We start from the raw sequence: 10,034 nt of genomic DNA, 5'->3' as shown, positions 1-10,034 counted from the left end.
CATGTTAAAAGGGGTTTTCTTTTAATACCCCGCGAACGCACGTTATATAAGGGGGCACTGAACACTGAATCCCTTGAGTTTCCAGTTAAACAAAGTGCTTTTAGACCATAGAAAAAATAGCAATGCAAAAAATAAAGTCTCAGGTAAAGAGCTTGTGGACTAGATGCCTCTTGGCCCTTGAGAAGTGCACCTAGCCATTGTCCTACCATCTGCACTAGCCTTGCTACATATATATAAGTAGCCACATCTTGTACACACATTAGTAGTGTTGCTAGTTCATTTCTTAATCAAGCTATTTCTATTGGTTTCATACTTTTTGTGTTGTGCAATTGCTATCTCTAATCTCTCATCATGAATGCTACTGTAAGTATGCCACTCTAACCCTACCACATAGCCTTTTCTATAGCAATGAAAGAACTTTCTAAATTCCCAAGAGCTTTTGGATGAACAGGGTGCATCAGCCAAGAAAGCAGTAACATGGCAAATTCAATTGGTACCAAGTGGGTAAGTATTCAAGAGAACCCTATTGTAGCACAACCTACAGGTAGAGGCATCAAATACCTCTAGCTTAAGGGGGAGGGCTATATGATGCATGGTTTTTAGGACCCCTTCTGAAGATGCAATAAAGGCACAGTCAGTTGTTGGGGAGATGAGGATACTCTAGTCCAAGGGATCTCGAAAGAGAAGAAAAATCTACTTCACAAGCACCAAAGAGTAAAAAGTGCCATGGACAGAAGATACGTGGGAACGAGCTCTTATGCATGCCTACAACCTATATCTTACAGAATAGCCCATTCTAGGTGTGAATTTCTAGTGAAATTTACACGAGGATGTTCGTGTGGACTCAAAGCACAGCATACTCTGTTTTCACCTTTTTACAGACAGTAAATATTTTTTACCACAGTAAATATTTTTCACCTACATGGTAAATACAAATCACTTTTTACCTACAGTAACTTTTTTTACCCATGGTAAATATTTTTTACTGCACCATAAGTATTTGGTAGGTAACAGTTCACTGTTACTAGAAGCAGTGATTGGGCATCAACAATGCAGTTACAGGAGGAGAAAAGGGGAAAATCTTATGGTAAAGGTGAGTCAACAGGGATAAAGACTTTTGAGTTGAAAAGAGACATGCTGATTTTTTCAAAGAACACATGTCAAAAGAAGCCATGGTTGAGGATTTTTTGAGAATTTGATATTCAGGAGGACCCAGCTGCCACCTTCCCCCCGCAGGTCCCCCCCTGATATGTGCAGAACCTCCAGTTTCAACAGCCACCTTACCTGCTCTTAAATGCTGGTCAAGGCCTTATCCCCATGTGTCACAATCAGAAAAATCAGCATTTACCCTCCCCTCTCACATCACTCTAGAGAATATCTTGATGGTGACATATCAGGTGACCTCAATCTGTTGACCACCCTAAGCAAAAAGTAACCCCAATCAGCGGATTTAAGCATGTTTATCCCTAATCCTAAACCCTCTCAGAAACCTATATAAGGAGGCCTTCTCTCACTCAAAACCAACACTTCACCCACTTCACCAAGCAACGAAGCTATGACGACATTGCTCACAACGAGGAGCTATGGATGGAGCTCTACTCTCTCTCCCTCTCTCTCTCTCCCTCTAGTATGCTACATTACTAGCCCTAAAACCTAAATAAGGAGTCTTCTCTCATGCTCCATGGCCACCATCTTCGCCATCATTCTCTAAGGTATTGATGTGTTGCTAGTAGGATTATACCTACTTGCTGGGTTGATTGTTTTTGACAAGGGATTATGCCATCCTTGGCTTGCTTCTCTATATCCTTGTTATGTATGATCAGATGCCGTTGTATTGTTAAGCTGATGTCTTGTGTATATATATGCTACATAAGGTCCCTAAGCTTCGCTTCTATGTGTTTTGCCATATGTTTTGATGCCATCATAATGCCAGAAGTCTCACTTGCCTATGTGCACTATGTGTGAGGTCCCTAAACCTCTTAATTTAGGGTGGTGCCCCCTTTGTTTTGTTCTTTGCTTGTTTGCATGAGGCGTGGTTTGTGGAGTGTGCACGAGTACAGAGGCCACCCGATTGCACTGCTCTTTTTCCCGCTATCATTTTGGTGCCCCCACGGAGGAGGGCTACACAGACCTTCAGTCCACAAGCAATGAAGATGTGCAATCTACAACATGGACGAATGGCGTGAGGAGTTTGCAAATTGGAGAACAGAAGAGGAGGAGGCTTTAGAGGCCTTAAAAGCTTTCATCGAGGTCTTGTTACCAGGTTGCAGTGTCATTGAAATTCAAGAAGTAAGTTCTTCTACATGCCTTGTTCATGATCGTCGCCAACGAAGGAGAGTGAGAAGAAGAGCTTGATGTACCTCTCCTCTCAACCTATGAGTGCTCCAGAAACCTCCAACGCACACGAGCTTGAAATATTCTACATCAACATACACGAAGGTACTGTGACACACATTAAGGGAAGAGAAAGCATCACCAGACCTCTCTTTCCTGAGGAGCCAACTAAGAGGAGGAAGATCACCTCTACACCTAAGTGGCCCAAGGCCGCAGCGCGTGCTCAAGCGTAAGGTAACATTTGGCTTAATCTCATTAATAAGGGATTACATGACCACTACAGGCAAGAAAAAGGCTAGTGAGCAACCAACTTCAACCTCCAACTTGCAACCACGACTCTCACCCCTAAATCCTCCTGAAGCAAAGAGGCGAAGGCTTGCCTACAAGATTGCCGCCCGTCTGCGAGTGCTCCCAGTGCACTTTGTGAATCCAGACACCACCAATCCCAAGCCAACCTCCTGTCCGTGTGAAGATCACTTTGGATATTGTCCAAAGTGCTTTGGAGACCGGGTGAAAAGCCTCCCTGCCCCACCTTTGCTGCTAATTTTCAAGAAGTTATCTCAATCTAAGGAAACTATCTTAGTTGATGATGTGCTGCACATTAATGGTGTCACTTTCATTCGTCATGCTGATTATGGTAATAGCATCCAATTGTTGCTTGCTAAAAGGCTCAGCATTGTACAAAGTGTTGCCATCACGCCTTACGTCTTCACAGATGCATCAGGAAGAGTCGAAGTGATCCGAGGTGCTGACCTTCTGTGGCTGATCAGGCTCATTGGTCCCAAGGTGGTGCAACTAAGCTAGGCTCTTGTGTGTAAGTATGGATGCCAATAATGAGAATGATGATCCCCGCATGTTTCCTTTCCATTTTGTGCGTCATATCCGTGTGAATATTTGTATTGATAGAAAAATCTTTTATCAGCAAAGAATAGCCCTGTTGTTTGGAGCCGAGAGACTTGGGGAAATCTTGCGCTCTCCTCATCCTGTCATTCTACCCTTACTAGACTATTACCATTCCTTTGATGTGTCAATCTTCATCCTATTTTGAGCTAAGTTGTGCTAAAGCTCCAAATTGTAATTACCATACTCTATTTTAAAAGAAATTGGAGCTGTTTGTGTAATTGTTTACTCTCTCACTTATGGCCTTCCCTAATTTTTATGGTAAGCCTGGGGAGGTTGCTCCAGACTTTTTGGATAATTTGGAAATGGCCTTTCTGGTATCGGGAAGGGATGACGAAGCTACTAAGTTAAGGGCCTTTCCTTTGGTCTTGAGGGAAGGTGCAAAATTATGGTATCAAACTTTGGCACCTGAAGAAAGAAGAGACTGGGAGTCCTTAAAGATGGCCTTCATCGAAGAATTTTGCCGCCATGAGCCTCCAGAGGAGATATGGAGACAGCTCTTAGAGCTACGCCAAACATCACCCAATGACTATAGAAGCTATGAAGGAAAGTTTTCCAACCTGTGGGAGAAATGGTGTGCATCACTAGGTGAAGGAGAAAGGGCGCCAGAATGCCTAAAGAAGGACTGTTTCCTGGCAGGGCTTTACCCCATCCTTCGAGAAAAGGTAAAAGGTAAATTCCCAGATACCTTTGATAAAGCTATGACTTATGCAAGGGAGAAGGATAGGAAGTTAAAATTCCAAGCTCAACTACAAGGGGGAATGGAGCCTCCACCGCTAGCTCAACCTACGGCAAGGGTAGTAGCAGGGACTGGAGCAACAGACCAAGAGTCCTCTCAACAAGAATTACTTCAACAAATCACCAATCAACTAGAGAGCCTATCCATCAATCTGGTTCAAGGTGTAAGGGCTCCCCAGCCAGGAAATGAACGAAATAGACAAGAAGGACAAAGGCAAGCACGTGAGTACATTTGCTACAACTGTGGAGAGGTAGGTCACGGCATGTGTTATTGCCCCCATCCACGACGCTATCAAGGAAATGGTAATCAAAGACGGCCTCCTCGCCAGCAAGTCACTCCTCCTCGAGCTAGGCCACTAAATGGACAAAATGCACACGTGGCTCCACCAATCCAAATATTGAGACCCCCTCCTCCACCACCACAAGCACCAGCAGAGATCCCTCCACTACCATCGGGAGGGGAGGACAGGGCTGTCTCTGTCATAAGTCTTGACAATGGGAAGGATAAAGGGAAAGAAAAAATGGAGGAAGCTGTTGCCATGCCAATAAAGAGAGTTAGGAGACAAAGAACTGATGAAATGGAAGCTTCAGAGCCGGATAAAGGGAATGAGGGTTCCTCCCAAGTGATAGGAGACAAGAAAAGGAAGAGTAGGTCAAGGAGGCACATAGGAGTAGAAGACTTTCCACTTGGGGTAGGATCCATACCTTACGACCTGGTAGCAGATGTGAGTAAGCAAGGACCAAAGATTTCATGGCAGCAACTCCTCCACCTTTCCCCAAAGATGCGTAGAACCTGGTCTAAGATGGTCAGCACCAGGAGGGCTAAGGCAAAGTCAGTTGGGTCTATTAGTGCAAGAGGCATGAAGGATATCGTGCCAGTCATTGATGCAGAGATTAAGAGTCAGTGAGTCTCCAATGTGTACGTAGATGGTGGAGCCGAGATTTGTGTTATGACAGAGAAATTAATGCACAGGTTGGGTTTGGAAGTAAACGAGCAAACTTCCTTACAAGCTAAGATGGAAAATAATGTAAGGGTGGCTTGTGTGGAAAAGGTTAATGGAGTGAAGGTTTCAGCTTTTGGTGTGGCAATCTCAATTGATGCTTATGTGATCCCAACTAAGGGGGAGGGCTATCCGCTAATCCTTGGAAGACCTTGGCTTATGGCTATGAAAGCTAGGCAAGATTGGGAGACAGGTTCCCTTGAGTTGCGACCAAATCATAAGGTAGGTGGCAAGCAACAAAAAATTGTGTATGACATGAAGCAGGGTAGACAACAAGACCTAGAGATAGAGACTTCTATGGATGAATGGAGCACAAGCAACTGCTCTTCATCTGAGGATGAGTCATCTGAGGAGGATGCTAGCTCTTTGGAAGTCATGGGTATAATACTACGAAACCCAGAAGGAGAAGGTGGTCAAGACTCTCTAAACAAGGAAGAAGCCACAGGCTTAGAGGAGATGCTAGCTAAGGACCTACTAGAAGAAGAGAGAGAACCCTATTTGCAGGTACTAAAGAAGCATGCTGGACTCTTTATAACTGATTACGAGAACATTAAAGGAGTGACGGTAACCCAACACCATATCCAATTAAAGGAAGGTGCCAAACCAGTGCTGCAAAGGCTAAGGAGATTAGGGCTAGTGCAACAAGATGCACTCTTAAAAGAAGTAAAAAGATTACTCAAGGCTGGATTTATCTACCCAGTGGAAGATTCAGAGTGGGTGTCTCCAGTTGTGGTAGCACCAAAGAAAAATGGGAAGTGGAGGGTATGTGTGGATTACAAGCCTCTAAACGCAGCCACAAAAAGGGACCATTTTCCTTTGCCTTTTCAAGATGAAATACTAAATGAAGTGGCTGGTCATGAAAGGTACACAGTGTGTGATGGGTACTCATGCTACTTCCAAATCAGAATTGCAGATGAAGACCAAAGAAAGACTACCTTCATAACACCTTGGGGGTGTTTTGCTTATAGAGTTATGCCTTTTGGTTTAACTAATGCCCCAACTACTTTCCAGAGGTTTATGAACTTGGTGTTTCAACCTTACTTTGGTAAGTCCATACGAGTCTTCATTGATGATTTTTGCATTTACAGCTCTAGGGAAGTACATCTGTCCAAGGTTGATGAAGGTTTCACTCGTCTGGCCCAATTGGGTGGGCAATTGAATAAAGACAAGTGCCACATAGGTGAGAGCAAGGTCACTCTACTAGGCCATGTTGTGTCTCAAGATGGTATTGAGGCTGACCCTGAAAAGGTAAAGACATTGTTAGCTTTACCTACTCCTTCAAACGTGAAGCAACTAGTCTCCTTCATTCAAAAGGTTCGCTACATGGGACGATTCATACATCTCCTTTCTCAGGCAATCTATCCTTTGCAGCAGCTCACTAAACACACTACATTGACATGGAGTGAGAAGGGTGAAAGGTGCTTTCAAGAAGTTAAAACCATTTTGAGCTCATTGCCTGTCGTCCTACAACCCACATGGGGTGAATTATTCTATGTAAATCCTAGTGTAGGTCCAGAAGCTCTAGGAGCTGTTTTGATGCAAAAAGACCCAAAGACATCTCTCATGAGACCAGTCTACTTCTTTAGTAGAGTGATGACAGCTACTGAAAAGGGTTTCAGCGCAACTGAGCAATTGGTGCTAGCTCTTAAGTTTGCAGTGGAGAAGTTTCGGGCTTACTTACTTCCGAGACAATTTGTGGTGATCACAACTGAGGAGGTTTTTCCATATGCCCTACAACACATGGAATTGTCTCAAAGAATAGCAAAGTGGGTGGTGCAGCTTCAAGAGTTTGACTACACACTACAAGTAGAGGATTCCACCCATGCTTGTTTGGCATATGTTCTCACACAAAGGTGTTATGAGAAGGCCAAGAAAGAGGCACCTAGTAAGGTACCGCCTATCCCGGAGCCTGAAGTTCTACTGGGAGCACACAATCTGTATTTTGATGGGGCTTACAAGAGGACCAAAGACAAGGCATCAGCAGGCATAGTAATATTAGGTCCAGAGAAGGAGAAGATCTTTGCAAAAGGGTTTCACCTAAAAGAGGTTCATTCTAACAATGAGTCAGAGTACCATGCCCTTGTTTTAGGGTTGCAATGTTGTCTTTCTCCGGGCATCACAAAGCTAAATGTTTTTGGTGACTCCATGTTGATTGTTAAGCAAATGGTTGGTGTATGGGCCTGTAAAAATGACAAATTGTCTGTTAAGATGAGGGAAGCAAAGGCCTTGTTGAAGGGTTTTAAAGAAGTTCGAGTGCACTTTGTACCTAGAGATCAAAATCGAGAAGCAGATGCCTTAGCAGGTGAAGAACTACAAACTCTCATAGTAGGTGCTATCCTTGTGAAAAGTCCTTTATACCAGGGAAAGGAGGAGCTGCATGATTTACTTTACTTTCTTGAGCATTGTGAAGCACCCTCTGGTATGAGTAAAAGTGAACGTAGGTGGGTGGCAAAAAAGGCTACCAGCTATAGCTTAGTGAATGAGGACTTGTATTGTAGAGGGAAAGATGCTGTCTTAAGGAGAGTTCCTGCATCCCAAGAGATAAAGGATATTTTGTTTAGTTGTCATGAAGGTGTGTGTGGTGGCAACTTTGCACAAGAGATTACTAGCAGAAAGATTTTACAAGCAGGGTTCACGTGGCCAAGCCTCCATCGAGATGTACAACATTGGTGCCGCACAACATTGGACCAAGGCGTCTTACCCATGAAAATCAGCATCCAATCAAAACCTATGGGCCATTTGAAAAATGGGGGATAGATGCAATAGGGCCACTACCTTGCACTCAATCAGGGAAGGAATACATCATTATGGGGGTGGAGTACATGACCAGATGGGCAGAAGCTCGTCCCACAAAGCGCATCACAGCCAAGGACGTGAGTGATTTCATTTTTGAATGCATTTGTTACCGTTTTGGCACACCTTTGGAGATTCTCTCGGATAGGGGACCGGGATTTCGAGCTGATTTAGTCAGGCAATTGATGAGCAAGTTAAAAATCAAGCGCAGGCACTCTACACCATGCTACCCTCAGTGCAATGGTCTTGTGGAAAAGGTAAATGGTCTTATATGTAAAATCATCACTAAGCAAGTGCATTTACATCCTAAGGCATGGGACAAACACCTAGATGCAGCACTTTGGGCCTACAGAACATCCTTTAAAACATCCTTGGGGTATACACCTTTTCACTTGGTTTACAGCTAAGAGGCACTATTGCCTATAGAAGTGGAGCTAGCGAGCCTCCGAGTTCTAAAAGCACATCAAGAGGATAGTCAAGAGAAGCAAGTGGAAGGAAGAATCATCGATTTGGAGAGGTTAGGGCTAGATCGAGAGTCAGCAGTGAAGTACTATGCAGCCCAAGCAAAGAAGAAACGAAAGAAGTTCAATCGCAACCTTGTCAAGAAAGGTATCAAGGAAGGTTCTTTAGTGCTCATATACGACAATCGCTTTGATCGCAGGAAGGATGGTAAGTTCTTGCTTAAGTGGGAAGGCCCTTTTGTAGTGATACAGAGGTTCTCAAATGGTAGTTACCAACTAGGTGACCTAGATGGTAAGGTACATCAGACCCCGGTAAATGGTTGGCGATTGAAGGCCTACCAATGTCGTCTTTCACCGCCATATGCTGGTGAAATCAATGCTAAGGATGGTTCAGAGGAGAGCTCATCATATTCGAGCTCCAGCTAAGGTAACAATCATGTACATAGTCGTTTCAAAAAAAGAAAAAAAAAAAGGAAAAAAAGAGAAGAAAAAAAGAAAAAAAGAGAATGCTACCAGTGAAAGCGGATATTGACAATGGATGGGGTATGGCTTTCAAGGGTCTAGGAGACCAGTTGTTAGTCATGGATGGATACAATTATTCATCAGAAAGGACTAAACAGGGTGCATCAGCCAAGAAAGCAGTAACATGGCAAATTCAATTGGTACCAGGTGGGTAAGTATTCAAGAGAACCCTATTGTAGCACAACCTACAGGTAGAGGCATCAAATACCTCTAGCTTAAGGGGGAGGGCTATATGATGCATGGTTTTTAGGACCCCTTCTGAAGATGCAATAAAGGCACAGTCAGTTGTTGGGGAGATGAGGATACTCTAGTCCAAGGGATCTCGAAAGAGAAGAAAAATCTACTTCACAAGCACCAAAGAGTAAAAAGTGCCATGGACAGAAGATACGTGGGAACGAGCTCTTATGCATGCCTACAACCTATATCTTACAGAATAGCCCATTCTAGGTGTGAATTTCTAGTGAAATTTACACGAGGATGTTCGTGTGGACTCAAAGCACAGCATACTCTGTTTTCACCTTTTTACAGACAGTAAATATTTTTTACCACAGTAAATATTTTTTACCTACAGTAAATATTTTTCACCTACATGGTAAATACAAATCACTTTTTACCTACAGTAACTTTTTTTACCCATGGTAAATATTTTTTACTGCACCATAAGTATTTGGTAGGTAACAGTTCACTGTTACTAGAAGCAGTGATTGGGCATCAACAATGCAGTTACAGGAGGAGAAAAGGGGAAAATCTTATGGTAAAGGTGAGTCAACAGGGATAAAGACTTTTGAGTTGAAAAGAGACATGCTGATTTTTTCAAAGAACACATGTCAAAAGAAGCCATGGTTGAGGATTTTTTGAGAATTTGATATTCAGGAGGACCCAGCTGCCACCTCCCCCCCGCAGGTCCCTCCCTGACATGTGCAGAACCTCCAGTTTCAACAGCCACCTTACCTGCTCTTAAATGCTGGTCAAGGCCTTATCCCCATGTGTCACAATCAGAAAAATCAGCATTTACCCTCCCCTCTCACATCACTCTAGAGAATATCTTGATGGTGACATATCAGGTGACCTCAATCTGTTGACCACCCTAAGCAAAAAGTAACCCCAATCAGCGGATTTAAGCATGTTTATCCCTAATCCTAAACCCTCTCAGAAACCTATATAAGGAGGCCTTCTCTCACTCAAAACCAACACTTCACCCACTTCACCAAGCAACGAAGCTATGACGACATTGCTCACAACGAGGAGCTATGGATGGAGCTCTACTCTCTCTCCCTCTCTCTCT

The sequence above is a fragment of the Adiantum capillus-veneris genome, chromosome 6, assembly GCF_014529385.1.
Source record: "Adiantum capillus-veneris isolate H3 chromosome 6, ASM1452938v2, whole genome shotgun sequence".
In the NCBI taxonomy this organism is placed as follows: Eukaryota; Viridiplantae; Streptophyta; class Polypodiopsida; order Polypodiales; family Pteridaceae; genus Adiantum; species Adiantum capillus-veneris.
This window is presented reverse-complemented; position numbering follows the sequence as displayed.